General features: G+C 28.5%; 1 protein-coding gene across 1 annotated transcript in view; it reads right to left on the bottom strand.

The window, feature by feature from the left end:
• Positions 1–14667, bottom strand: part of LOC132935313 (ELAV-like protein 3) — a 43438-nt gene extending 28771 nt beyond the window's left edge. The window contains exon 1 of the mRNA XM_061001825.1: positions 14412–14667. The gene's annotated coding sequence lies outside the window, so the exon portion shown is untranslated. The remainder of the gene's footprint in view (positions 1–14411) is intronic.
• Between the last annotated feature and the right edge of the window lie 2058 nt (positions 14668–16725).

The raw sequence follows: 16725 nt of genomic DNA, 5'->3' as shown, positions 1-16725 counted from the left end.
CTAACGCGCCTCGATAAGCGTCACGTAGAAGCATTGAAGCAATTTATTATTTTTAGATAAATATATTTGAAAATGCGCCTTTATCAAAGATTATGGGGCTCCACGCTAACCTATCTATTTGTATACTAAAATGGTGTTAGGTTAGGTTAAGTAGAGTCAAGAGGTTTATCAATATTTGGTGGCTATATGCGAGTGAGCGTGTTCATAGCTGGCGGAAAACGTTGAACGAGTAACATTATATAATATTATTGTATAAGATAGATCAATATAATATAATACCAATACGCAAACACACTATAGGCGATCATTTTTAGGAAACCTTATAATTAAAAATATTCAGGGATTGTTAGTCGTTTGGCGTTACGTTTATTTTCTAAGTTCCAAACATTTTTGAATATTTGTAATATACAATTATTGAAGTATTTATGCAAATAATTAATTGGTGTACATATGCTTTGTTGCTTGTTATTCATTATAAATAATAAATTAAAATATTTAATTATTAATCAAATGTTTTAATATACTTATATAATTCAATTGAAATTTAAAGTTAAGCTATATACATTTAAGCGCATAAAAAGGGGGCAAGTGGGTACCATTAGATTCACTTTTCTACAAAAAAAGATGCTGATGCAGAAAATCGAAGCATTTTTACTGTCCAAAAAGGTGATGACAGATACAAAAATTTAAAAAAATTTAAATAAAAACAGATATCCTTGTAAAATAAATATATTTATCGGCTCCGCTCAGTCTAAAATAAAAAGTAAGCAAATGTTGATCATAACAAAATGTATCATTTGCATCCAAAGAGTAAGAATATGGTTTATTCACTCAAAACTATATTGAAGAGGTTCAACAGACGATTTATTTTTAATATAAAACCATAAGCTGTACCGGCGTAAGCATACAAATATCCTAAATGAAATAAATATATAAAATGTTAAAATTCATTACCGACATGCAAATCGCAAATCCTACAGAAATATAGAAGTTAAACACACAATAGAATAACTATTAAGCGTAGTAGGTACAGCAAATAATCCGAATGAACCACATACTATAGTTTGCAATGAAATTTATAAAATTGCTCGATTACACTCTGAATAAGTACATATTGTATAATGTATTGTAATAGAATACTACTATAGTACTATATTATTATATATATTGATAACAGTGGCGGCTCGTGGTATGGTGCACAGGAGCACGTGAACCACCCAAAAAATAAAAATAAATTATAAAAAATAATTAGATTCTTATGGTAACATATAATTGATTATTATGCATATGGTCTGTAATAAAAAAAAGTTTTTGGAGTTTTTCATGTTAAGAAGTGTGTCTAAAAACGATTAAATAATTCGCGGAGCAGAAATTGTTTGTACTCCGGGTGGTCGTAAATATTAGCTACATGTATCGATACGTCGGTTAGTTATATTATATAGTTGTTAGAAGCACATTTAATGTGTGCACCGAACCTATTTTTATCGTGTCGCGATGTCGCGTCGTTCGTCGAAACGATAACACTGTACATTATCCACTAATTGAGTTATTATATTACATTATTTTGGTATGCACCTAAAACAAAATTGATATTTTTTCCATCTTACATAGATATCTTATACTTATACATTTCTTGTGCACCACCTTAGGTGAAGCTCACGAGCCGCTACTGATTGATAACAGACTGCAAGTGCGTGGTGAATATAGTATGTTGGTCAAATCAGAACTTGTTCGAAAAACCCTCCACAGCTTTATTTGGAGTTAATAAGAACTTTATTTGAGGCACGTCCCTCAGCTTAAAGGATGGTGGGTGGAGACTAGGGGCATTTCACATATAGTAAATAATTTATTAAGTACACACTAAGACTAAGCCAATCATTCTCAGTTACCATTTAAGTAAATACGTAATTATTTATATAAGTATTTATAATTACTAATATAAATTATTATGCCTCATAAGTTAATGAAGTTCACCACGCCACTGCCTAACAGTGTAAAAATAATTATCATCTCTACCTATAATTTATTACATTCTATTAATATAATATATACCTACGCAGTAATCTGTTTATTTTTAAAGGTTTTTAATTTAATTTTTTATAGTTTTTAAGCCTGCTAAAAATGTACTTTTTTTTTTTTTTTTTTTTTTTTTTTTTTATTGATCGTAAGCCCGGCAACTATGGCCATTAGCTGTATGGTTTTTTGGTGTATGATTTTTGGTTAGGTGTATTGTATTGTTGGTAGTAGTAGGGGGAAACACGTGTGTGTTGGGTTTTGGCAGATTTTCAATTTGGGCACCCGTAGGTATCTGCCATGCCCGGGAGGGGGATGGCGGCACTTGTTCTCCGGACACCGTGACTTGCCCGAAGAAAAATGCCGCCCAGTGGCCGGGAGTCGAACCCGCGACTGCCAGCGCCGCAGTCGACGCGTTAGACCGCTCGGCCACCTCGTCCCCAAAATGTACTTTTTAATACATACTATTTCTAGTGAAATACCGTATAAAACCATGAGTAGCGGTTTCTTCTTATTTTCATCTATTGACGGATGCCGATGATTAATATAGTTATATATTTTCTTTCGTTATAATTTAATGTTATTACCTATGTATGTATCGAAATGAATAAATATATAGTATGTATGTAAGTCCCCCACTTGTGAGTGATTGTTATAATATTTTGTTTGTATTTTCATGCGTGAATTTTTATCTGACTAACTTCCTCTCCCGGCCATTAGTAATACTGGGTTTAGCATGAGTCATGACTATAATATTTGAGTATACACCATAAAACTTTCAAAATATTTTTCCTCTTTTTGAGCTATTTTTTTTTTATGTTTTCGAAAATAATAATTCAACCTGCTTTATTACTAATAGTAAAATAAATTACTTAAATAGCAATAATATCATAAAATTAATTAACTTGGAATCGTATTATGGATATAATGATTTTATATCATTGAATACAAATAGTTTACATTCCTTACAGTAACCCACTCGATGCCTACTGTACAGCTGAGTGGTAGGTACTCAATTGCCTACCTTTTTAACACTTTTCTTAAGTTTGGTTTCACGTCTGTCTGTGATCAAATCTTGCGCGCTCGATTTGAGGCACTTTTTGAAGATGAAAAATTCTGAAAATTGGTATAGACCTTGGTCTTGGATGACAATACAATAATCCGTTGTCATTTTGGGACATGGACCAAAAAAAAAAAAAAGGATTGTCCCCACGACGTCGCCGTAATATCTCTCGCAGATATTGAACTTTCTCTCTTCCCCAAAAAAAACCGCAACCTCTTACGAAGCAAGTATAGGCGTGTCCTATCCATTATTATAATATCTATGGTAACAACGGTAATTATTACCAAATAACATTATACCGGTATTCTGATATAAAAATATTTACTTTCAACTAAAAAGTACAAAATAAAAAATAAAAAAAAAAATTTTAAAAACACACTTTTCCATAAAAACATTTAAAAAAAAATTTTAAAAATTGCACTAAAAAGACAAAAATAATTCTCTGTACTTAAAAATAATGAAAAATTTATTGATGAAAAATTTAAAAGTGTGTGGTGCATCATACAAAACATTAAAAGCCGAGCTAAGTCTCACATACACTTCTTTGTTCAATCCTGTTTATAAGACAGTGACTGGGAATATATGTCAAGTGTATGAGCACCACACACTTTTAAATTTTTCATCAATAAATTTTTCATTATTTTTAAGTACAGAGAATTATTTTTGTCTTTTTAGTGCAATTTTTAAAATTTTTTTTTAAATGTTTTTATGGAAAAGTGTGTTTTTAAAATTTTTTTTTTTATTTTTTATTAAATATTATATCACGTAGACCAAGTAGATCCAATTATAATAAATTTCAACAGCCAATATCTTATTTATTAAAATAATATATGATTTTCGTTTTATTTAATTTATTTATTCATTTTAATTAGGTACATTATATCACATACATTTAAATATGTTATACAACATTATTGTATACCTACATAAAACAATATTATTTGAAAATAACTTTTAAAAAAAAAATGGTTATTTTGGTTTTATTTGAACATTTATTTTAATTCATCGGCAACATAATATACATATATCATATATGTATTGCTTGTAAAGATCCGTAAATAGTTTTTGATACCGTCACAACTATTTTGTGTACATACAATTTACCAACTATAATAATTAATATGTAATAACTTCTTAACAATTTTCAAAAATATACCAATATGATTCAAAATAAACTTTTGTCATTTAATTCTTTAGATCATAAATTATACACATTTCTCAGTATCGTTCAGAAACTCCAACCCTAAACTCTAATAAAATATGTAATATCCTAAAAATCCTAAAAATAAGTCATTACTCATTAGTGTTAAGTGTATAACAATATGAACGAACAATACGGTTCCGTCTAAACCACTGATAGAAAAACCCTGCACGTGATATACTAGCGACTGGCGTAAATGCCTATCCATAGTTATGTATACATTATCAAACCAGTGTAAAATAGGTACCTAGTGTATGTATTAATTATTATAGGTATGCAATATATTAATATGAACTATTTACTAATAATATGTCTAGGCGAGTAGGTACTACGTATATTATGGTATATATAATATTTATATTGGTACGCAGTAAGCACTCTCAGACTCGTGGAGGAAATAATACAATGTACCGCGAGCCACGAGGGGCACCTTGCGTCTGATATGACGCCTGTACAGTGTATGTTACGTACGGTGCGGCCCGGACATTATTGATTTTTTGAACGCGAAACCGCTTTCCGCAGATTTCCTATACGCGCTCCCGGCCTCCCGGGTCCCGGGTCCCGGACCACCGCGATAAGTGCAACGACCCGCTCTCTGTGAACAATTGGGGTGGTTGACGGTTATGTATATAGTATATCCACGCCGGTTCAATAAATAGCTGCAGCTAGGGGCGTATTTATACAGCGTATATTATAATTTATAATACACCACACACGCGTAATATTATATACGACGGGCGTGCGCAAGTGGATTCGAATTTTCGAGAAGCAGCGTTTTTGTTTTCTTTTGTCTGTTATTGTAGTTATAAGTACTTATAAGCATTAACTGAGGTGGGAGAGAGGTAACGACTACCCTCTGCCAAAACCATAAGGAGCAAAGGACTACCTCGATATTTTTTAAAATTGTATAGAAATATACTGTTAATAAGGCATTTTCGGCTATATAAAAATAATTCAACAATTTAACATTATTCAGAAAAATATCATGTTACAATATAATTACGAACTATATATATTGGAGCCTACATAAGAAAAATTGATTATTACAATATTTTATAACAATCTTTAACTCAACTATACCTGGACACCTAGTAAATTTGATTGTTTAATATATAGTATAAGTTTAATGATATTTATTATTTAACATTGATTTGCACTGAAACGGAATAACTTAGGTTAATGAATCTATAATTGCATCGTCAATAATTACAAGAATAAAGTAAATTTCATCTCCAAGGATAGTTTTTACGGCATGAAATGTTTCATCTTATTTCAAAATTAATATTTATTTTTTCACATGTTAGGTAGATGCTTATTACTTATTAGATATTATTATCAATTGTATAAAAACAGAATTTGAAGAAAATATTTTAAAAATACCTAGGTACTCAATGCTCTTCAAAATCGGTTAAGTACCTACCAGGAATAACAATATAGATGAAGATACTTTAGAAGTTTAAATAACACTTATAACAACAATATGGAATCAAATTATTTGTGAGTAGAATTTGTTAAAATGTGGTTCGTAATATTTTTAAACTTTTTGTAGATCATATAATTTTATTTTTATAAAAATAATTACATGATGTACCTATAAGACGATAAATATTTTATACAATTGCGAATATAATAAAAAAAAATATCGATTTCGAACGAATTCTGGCTTCAAGTGAACGTTTGTTTTCATCCGTTCTCTCAGCTACTATTAAAAATCAATAAAATTATTTAACTACGAATACATTTACATGGACGAAGAGAGACTATGAAAGGCTGTTTTATAAATTGGAAAGACTAATAACTTTTAAGATTAATTTTGATAAAATTATTTATCAAGTTAATGCAGAATCAACATAAAGAGAAAAAAACTCCAATTAGCACATACCTAAATATGTGCATTGTTTCAAAATAAATAAGTAAAACCATAAAGCCGTGAAAGGTACAATAATTGTTAAATCATTAATTTAAAAAAAATGTAGTTTAGGAATAATATTAAGTAATTCTTTGTAATGTTTCTTATTTTAATGTAAATAATTTGTATTAATTTTGTATAAATTAATTTTATTATTATATTGTACATAATAATACAGCTTTAATCAAAAATATATTTTACAATATGATACATGTACGACGTACCTAATATTTGTTATTACTTATTTCAATGCCATCTATTTTATTTTATTTTGAATTTTATTTCAACCCGTTCTTTATAAGTACCTACTTTGCAGTAGACACTACACGCATATTTTACATCGAACGTCTTAGTCACTCAGTTAATTAAAAATCATAGAATATATTTTGAAAGCGACGTAAGATTTATACTTTATAGTGTAGTTATAATATGTTTAAATATAAGTATGAGGGTATTATAATGTTTGTCAATGAATAGTTTTACTTATAAGTTATTAATATTATTAAAGATACTCTGCAGACTGCAGTCTGCATGATTGAAAAACAAAACTGTATAAAAATAAATAATTGCCCATCGACTCAATGTTTTAGTAAATACCTACAGTGGTTGAAGTGGGCATACGATGGGATGGCATCTCTCCACTTTTTATAATTTATATTTTTCATTCCTCCACTTATTTTGTCAAAAATAATGCACCCTTATATTAATATACAAGTATTATCGATTAATATTGGTGTTTTTCATAAAATGTTATTTTTACGATGGTTTTTTTTTAATTAGTTTTACAATAATACAAAGAATATGTGTGTTTATCAATATTATAAATTTGATGATGAACTTATTTTATAAGAAACAAGTACCTACCTATTTGTTTGCTCGTTTAAATTAGGTAATATTGGCATAATGTGATAACTAGATATAATAAATCTAAACCTAGTTTCTTACAATTTTATGTTGATAAAATAATATGTTAATTTAGGGCTGTTTGAGTTTGCTTGATTTTCAAAAATCATTCAAAACACAACTAAGTAATATAGAAATTTGTTTCATAATACTAGGCGTTTAAGGCAATATATTTTATTTTGTATATTTATCCCTTTTTTTTATAAAAGTGTATATTTTGTTATATTTGTATTTAAAGTGCATTTTTCAGTAAAATCATATACCTATACGTCCATACAAGCATACCCAAAGGCTATGACTTTAGGAAAACCTATACAATTATTAAATGTAAAATGGCATTTCGCAACCGTCGTAAAAAAAAGTCCACGGATAACGAGCAAAGAACGACAACGACCTCTGTTCAGCTATCGCACCTTTGTTTTTGTATAGGTGTGTTCAACGGTCGATATTAAGCCCGCTATGTATCTACATTCTATCTATATGTATTTATGAAAAAAAGTAGTGAAGAGGAAATAGCGTTTTTGAGTATTTACTATATTATGACTGCGAAACAAGGCTCGGTGCTTTTATGTTGTAATAGATAAAACGTTAAAGTTAATATTGCAAAGAAGGTAAGTCGTAAGTGTATTGCTTAGAATTTCGTTTAATATCACCATACACGATGGGGGGAAAAACCTTGCAATCGCGTTCATGCGCCTTGGTGAAGTTTATGGAAGAAGTCGAATCGAAAGTATTTATGAGCTGAAAAGATTAAAAGCAGAAAATTCTAAATTGACAACGTAACAATATTTAAGACAATATAATAACACTGTAGTTATTTTTAAAATGAAAATAATGGTTTGACATAATATTGAGATAACATATTTTGACAGAGCTTAAACGATATTCTCTTTATAAATATATAGGCACTACTTGTTACCAATAGAGTATTCAATTAATTGTTTTCCAGAAACCGACTTTCCGCATTAAAATGGTCCCTTATTTGATGTAAGACTATTTTGAAGTCTCGGAGGAAATTATGAACGGATATTGACCTATAACTATATGTTTATAAATACCTAATATATATAGATATGTGTTAGAAAAAACTCAAGAATTTCAGGAAATGGGTAGTTGCGCTACACAAATGAAGTTGCCGTTATAGGTATATTATAGGTTTGTTATAGGTATAAGTATATTTTGGGGGGACGAGGTGGCCGAGCGGTCTAACGCGTCGACTGCGGCGCTGGCAGTCGCGGGTTCGACTCCCGGCCACTGGGCGGCATTTTTCTTCGGGCAAGTCACGGTGTCCGGAGAACAAGTGCCGCCATCCCCCCACCCCGGGGCACGGCAGAAACCTACGGGTGCCCCATTAGAAATTCTGCCAAACACAACACACACGTGTACCAACCTACCCAATATAAAACCTACCAAACCTACCCAATATAAAAAACCTACAGTACCCTCCCCACACCCAATGGCCTATGTTGCCGCGGGTTACTCAATAAAAAAAAAAAAAAAAAAAGTATATTTTGTTACTACTTACTGCGTGGAACGACCATTTATTAATCATCAAATACATATTAAAAAAATAACCATCTAGGTACTAGTAAAAAGACAATCTGTTATGCTCTGCTGATAAAATATGAAATACCATTAAAAAATCAATATTTAGTTACCTACACGTTTACCGGTTAGGATATTATGATTATTTGATAGGTAAGTTATTTCCTTTTAGATTCAAAACGCACATTGCGTATCATCCCGTACAAACCCTATTTCACAGGAAACTGATATTTATTACATTAAAATTGATTGAACCTTTCGCGTGCTATTGTCAAATCGTGAATCCGGGTATATAATGTATATATCATAGATTATATAGGTATTATAGTCTATGTATAAAGTACCTATCTATAGTAAGATAATTTTATAGAATAGGTAACACCAAACGTAATGTGTAACTAGTGTATACTATAGATATAGTACTAGGTGTATCTACTACGGAATACAATGAGTTCAGATGATAGATTTAAATTAGTTTGTTTTATTGTATTTTGTATACAGGGTGATTCATTAAGCGTAAAACACTCATTATCTCAAAAAGTATTAATGTTTTTGAAAATATTTTTTTACATAGTTTCAAGTTGTTAAAAAAACAACATTTTTATTTAAAAAAATCATATTTTTAAATATTTTTTATCCTAATATTTTTTTAAGTTTTTTACATTTTTGAAAGACAACATAGAGTTTTAATTTCATTTTCAAAAGCAGAATATTTTTCTAAGTATTTTGATACATAAAAATCGAATTTAGAACGAGTAGCTTATGAATTATAAGTATTTAAAGTTTTGATGGGCGGAGTGGAGTGGTTACCCCGCAAAATGTTTGTCTACTACTCCGCTTGTCTAAACTTTAAATACTTATAACTCATAAACTACTCGTCCTAAATTCGATTTTTATGTATCAAAATACTTAGAAAAATATTCTGCTTTGGAAAATGAAATTAAAACTCTATGTTGTCTTTCAAAAAAGTAAAAAACTATGTAAAAAAAATATTTTCAAAAACATTAATACTTTTTGAGATAATGAGTGTTTTACGCTAAATGAACCACCCTGTATAGTTTAGTATATTTTAAACTATAAATTAAAAAAAAAATTTAATACTGACTAGAGTCTAGACTACCTATGCACAAAACAAGTGATTAATGTCCAAGACAAAGTACCTAACTTTTAACTGAGTTCCGCTTAGATTCGTGTTCGAATGTATTTATTCATAATTTGCTTTCAAATGTATATTCATTATACCTAGATTACAATAATAAACCACTCAAACTCAAGTTTAACAATTAAACATACTATAGGCATACAATTTGATTATTCACATTTTTCTTCCCATTTTCTTCACAAACATGATTTTAAATGCTGTATATCTTAAATGTTTTTTTAGCAGGGGCTAACATAAATTATTATCACCATCATGAAAACGCTGTCAGGATTGTTTAAATGCTTTTCAAATAAGAATTATTAACACAAAATATTTTTTTATGAAGTATCTAACTACAATATTGAATTTGTGCGTAAATACTAAATTACAGCTCATTTATGAAAAAAGTATGAAATATATAATTATTATTCATATCATTGTGAATTTTAATGAATATACTTTCAAAAAATTAAGGTTTATTGTATCAAAATTATTATTATAATAAATATTAATGTACGATAATTATTGTAATATTTAATTTTTCAAACAAATATTTTTCTTTATTAGGTAGAATTTATTATTCTAAATATAAATTAAGTTAAATTAATTTAATAAAAAATTATTATTATGTACTCTCTACTAAATATTAATTACAGTGGAATTTAAGTTAATAAAATCTGCTCGTATACTATAAACACCGAATTAATTAATTATACCTGTCATGTACACGTCCTTATGTTAGAGCATATTATTTATTAATAATGATGGTTTTATTACAATAAACCTATACATAGTTAGCTGATAATATTAAATATTTTACCTATGAGCTATTATATGCGACATGAGTAGATGTCACAATACAAACTCTATATCCTAAATAGCTGCCTACTTAGACACTTAGTATATTTTACTATAGTTACTACTTTGTGTACAAACACAATTTACTTAAACGAGTACCTATTACAGTAATACAGCTGCATATTATAACCGTATACTTTATTTATACATCGCATTACGAACTTAAAATGAATATTATTAAATATTACAGTGTATTTTTATAACACTTCCATATTTTAAATACCAAATGTTTTTTTTTTAACTAATTTAACTTTTACAACAAAACACAAATATACTCTTTACACATTATATTTTTTAATCCATAAAACTTTGAAAAAAGTTACCTACTTGATAAATTATGAAAATTATAAGATTACTTAGTATACGTTAAGTAGCGATTTGTGAAATGGTTTAAACTAAATATCATACTGATATTTTAATAAGTAGGTAGGTATTGAATAAGTATATGTATTATACGAATAGGCACTTCATTGATGCATTGTTTAAAACTATAATTATTAGTTATGGTTACCTATGTAAATGTAATTTATAAAAGGAAATAGTATAGGTGTGGTCCCAAACTCCCAACAATAAATAGGCACGTACAATATTAAGGTAGGTTTACCGAAATAGGTACTAAAATAATAGAGTAAATCGAAATTAATGTATTCGTAACAATTATTTATTAATTATTAGTACAAATAAATAATATGAAAATATCTATTTTAGAGTTGAATTTTTAAGGGGCGTCTCATTCGTAACATGTATCTTCCAATTATTTACGATATTTAATTTTTAATTGAGGTACAAGTATTTTTAAATTGCAATATTTTACATACAACTACATAAGTACAACTTGCTTCAAAATTTAAAAATTCTAAAAAACCGACATACTGATAGTGTTGTAATACCTTAAAGTTTTACCTATAATAAGTCAATTCACTCTCACATTAAAGCTACATAACTATACAAAATTGGTTTAGTCAACTCATATTTGCTATGTTATTCGTTTGTAAGACGAAGACAACACACATGTGTGTGGAAAATGTATGATAGGTAATTATATAATTGAGGTTTGGGCAATTTCAATGAATTCCTGGAAAATGTAAATGCTTGGGAATGGCCGGGAATATATATATAAAAATATTTCCATTTAATAATCATTATGGAAAATAATAACGTATTGAGATAATTAGATAGATTTTCAAATTTTTTATCAGAATATATATACATGATTAACTTATAAAGGGAAAATCAAGTTGTAATTTTTTTTTTGATAATTTATAATATTTAAATATAATATAGGTACCTCTAATAACAATCAAAATAATAAATTAATGACATTGTTGAAACACAGAATGGAAGATTTTACATGTTTGAAATTTAGTTAAGTTAAGATGTTGATGTACAATATTAAGTTATAATAAAGATAAGAGACAAAAAGTTTGTAGTTAATTATTGATAGATACGTAACTAGTAAATTATTACAACATCCATGTGGTGCTTAATTCTTACTCAGTGGTTACTGGTTATAGCGGTCAAACTACAGGATAACAATTTCTTATATTCTGTGTTTATAGAGCAAAACAGTGTTATAGTTATATCCTTACAATAACGGTGAATTGAAAATATTTTTCAGTTCAGGATAATATAATATAAACCTATGCGGTAAAATAGCAATTTAAATATATAACAAAATATCCTTAGAAATATAGACTCGCAGAATGTCTCTACTCAGAAACGTTTTTTGTCTACAATGTTTTATCATTGAATTTAAATTTAACACATCTATCATACTGACCTACGAAATGACTAGATAAAATATTCACATATAGGTACTACATGTCTACATTACAGAGTGACTCCCCGTTTTTGATTTCCTTACAGTCCATCCATTAATGACCGAAAATTGTACCTATGATAATAAATTGTGTTTGAGTTAAAATAATTGAATAGGTAGGTAGATTATAACAATACAAATACAAATAAAAAGGTATGTACCTAAATATACTTAAATAAGAAACATTTTTCAAACAATACGTATCTTGAGGATAGTAGATACAATTACATTTGAAATAAATATTTAGAAAATATTACATAAAATAATTTGGATTATACAGAAAATTTTGAGTCCAAAAAGATAACTGAATATTGACGAGAGAACCAGACGTTTTGATATTGCAGAATTATTAATTTCCACGAAGTATTCAATCATAAACGTTTTGAATCATAGGCAGAGAGGAACGTAAAGAATAAAGAAGTATAATATTACGTATAATGTATATATAATAAAGTTTATTTGAATAATGAATGAAAAATGTGCCTGTAGGTGGACGATTATCAAGATACATGGTACCTATATTACTATACTAGCATTTAGTTTGTATGTGGATTGAGGATAAACATATACCTACGATATAAGCAGGTATATAACATAATTATATAGACATATAGTTCATATATATATAATTGAATCAATTGAATTGATTGGAATCAAGTTAAAAATATATTTTTAATGTTTCAAATATATATTAATATTTAATACCTATTTAGAGGTACCTATAATCAATAATTTATATTAATAGGTAATTCAACTCACCAGTTACGACAATCTTAAGTCATACCTATCTATTAATACATGCTGAATAAACGGAATATTAAGTTGAATGGAGTAAAACAAATATTTTACAATACCTACGTAATTAAATGAATTTAGTAGATAATAATAACCTAAAGCAAAGATCGTGTTCGTTAATTGTATTTGTATCGAAGATGTACAAAGAAAACGAACTATTGAACAATACTTAAAATTAAAATATGTATATTATACTATTATTTTATGATAGACTATAAGACATCTAACGAAAATTATAGAAACTGTTCTTTATATTAACTATATAGACATATGGTCAGCTTAATATAGTTTTATTTTACATTTTAATATAGAAAGATCAAAGAGCATCGAATAAGTTATAGATTTGTACTTCTACTATTTAAATACATTATTGCAAAATTATCATTTTGACGTAATTAAATCACGCTAATGGTAATTGTTAGGTGCCTATAAAATCTATTATATAGGTAATATATATGTCAAGTTAAATTCTATATTCAGACCTACAATTTGATTAATGATTGTTTTAAGAGTCAGAAGCTATAAATTAATAAACAAAAATGTAATTTATAAATTGTTATTACCATTTAATATTGTTACACTACTGTTTTAGGAACTATAATTTCAAATTTTTATTAGTTATTTACAATTTGAACATAAGAAAGCACTACACGGTGATATTTTAAAGATAGCTAAATTATAATTTAGGTTTCGATCTATTTGTCTTACAAAATAAACAGTTTTTACATACGACTAAATAGACTGACAACCCGTAATATATATAAATATAATATAATCAGTAACCATGTTTATTTTGTTATATATGTACTTAAGTATGATATACATCTATATAATATTATGTATAGAAACTATCAAGTTTGAAACTAAAATAAAAATTAAATAAATTGTTCTCTTGAATCTCAATATGATACCTACATATGCATCGTTATGTATAATGTATAGCTTACAAGAGAAGGTACCTAAGTATATATAGATACATATTAAATATGTATTATTCTAAAAAACGTCATATGTCACGTCTACAGTGCAATAATAATAAAATAATAACGAAGTGTTTCAATGTAACAAGAAAAAACAATAATAGGTACAAAACAAATATACGAATAACGTATACTTGCAGCAGCGTTAAATATTATTATATAAATAAAATAAAATAATACGTACCTATTTATATGGAACTTAACGTGTACACATACAGATGTGTGTGTGTGTATGTATAATGTATATATTATATATAAATATAATATTTACTTGTGTGTATATAAATATATATACATATAATATTTATTAAATTATATGTGGACAGATAGAAAAAAAAATACACGAATAAAAATTAAATCAACAAAAGCGGCCAAAAAAAAAAAAAAAATTATAAAATAAAAAATCCGTGCTTAAAACTAAGTATGTTCTAAAACAAAACACAAGTTGCAGTCAGAAAGTATGGGAACTAAATGGCAATAGTGCTCAGCGGCTATGGTTCACGGTATATCGATTGCCGTCGGACCGTGTATACTCACCACCACCGCCACCGCCTACACATACACCACCCCCACCACCACCAGCCACACCATCATCACTGCAACCCCCACCAAAATCACCACCGCCACCACCCCCGAAAGCACGTGGTGCTGCTCCTCTTCGGGCGGGCGACGGTGGGTGCCTCCGGTACTCGCTCAAATGCTGTATATGATTATATACGGGTTGAACGAAAGCTTTCGGCTTTTAGTGGACACATTTGATTGATGTGTCGATATTGTTCAGTTGTACCGGATACGGGGTGGTGTATGGAATATTGTCCGCAGTATTACGGTCGTTATAGGTACGTGGGAAACGAGATCGGGCGACGTTTTCAAAGGCGGACGAATAGCGGTCCCGCGAAATGCCGCGGCGTACGAATACAGTAATCAATTCAGTGCCATCTCGAACGGCGCTGTGCTGCAGTTCTAACGCGAATGAGTGGCGCAATGCAAATATGCTTCACGGAATCGCTTTGAGTTTCGTACTCGGAATATGTATTATGTATAGGCACCAATACCGCCCTGATGCACTATGTCCATCACTCCAGAGCTGTTTTTTTTCGTATAGGTTATATACTTATTCAATTAGTACCTATAATACCTAATATAAAGTATATAATATCCATTATTCGTTATTCCTTTCTAATAAAACAATAATAATATTATAGGTAACATATAACAACGATAATAATGATGGGGATAATAATAGTATAAATATGCTCCTGAATACGCGATACGAACATCCATGTACCTATACTGTGTAAGTATTTGTGTAAAAACAATGCTGCATATTTTTTTCTCTGAAACAGGAACCGTCTGTTTGTTAACGTATCGGATAGAAATTTACTGGGTGTGACTATTTCATAAATAACGATCTGCATTCTGCAGTTGACTGTAATAATTTTGAAGATGTATCATAATATATAGCTGAAAGTGTGAAACGTTTAACACGCGTAGATCGAATGTTAACATGGAGTAAAATTGATACTGTGTAAAATGCGATGTGTTGTAGAAGCAGAACGCTCACCAAGTCACAAACATTAATATCTTATGCTAATTATCAAAATAATTAGAAATCTCAATATATATTCGTACTTAATTTGAATTATTTGGGTAAAATATATACGAAATTATTATAATATATTTTATAGTAATTATTGGTATTATTATTTATAAAGGCACATTTATCGTTTTACCCAATAAACGAGTAATATATTACCTAGTTATCGAAGTTAAATTAATAGTATTTTAGTTTTTATCTTTTCATTATACAGTCAGCAGAGTAAATATGGTGTAAAACCACACCTACCCTTGAATTTATTAATAGAGGATTATTAAAAAAAAAAAATGGTTTAAGCGTAATACACTATTGATTTGTAAGACCTTAACTGTTGCATTTTCTTGTTGATACTGCTTTTCGTATACATTATATAAATATTTACGTTACCTCTTAGATTTCGGCTATTAAAGTATTTCAGATAAGTTTATATGTTATAATAACTCTAATTACAAAGTAGGTACCCGACTACCGTGTACTTATACCTACTGTATAAATATACGTCCTGGCATGTGCTTTGTATCATTCATAATAAACTACAAGGCAAAGTTGTTACAAAAGTAATCTTTATTCTTATCATGTTACCTAAAGTAGTTAGGTATATCATTTTGTGTATTTATTTTGTTGGTTCAAAATTAATAAATATCTATTTTTTCAGTTCCAAAGAATTGTAGTAATATACCTATTACCTATGCTAAAAGTCTAAAATGCATCAAGTAAAACTGAAAAAAAAATCTTCATATGTACAATCAGAGTGTTAAAAAAATGTGTTACGACTTCTAATTATACCATTAATCAATTAGGTTAGATATTATTATTTATTCTCATATTAGATGTATATATGTTGTTTAATGTTTAGCCGTATAGGTTATATACCTACAAACTACAGTAGCAAGTTTTTTCA

Source organism: Metopolophium dirhodum, chromosome 1 (genome assembly GCF_019925205.1).
Source record: "Metopolophium dirhodum isolate CAU chromosome 1, ASM1992520v1, whole genome shotgun sequence".
NCBI lineage: Eukaryota > Metazoa > Arthropoda > Insecta > Hemiptera > Aphididae > Metopolophium > Metopolophium dirhodum.
The sequence above is the reverse complement of the archived record's forward strand: the minus strand, read 5'-3'. Positions and strand labels throughout refer to the sequence as shown.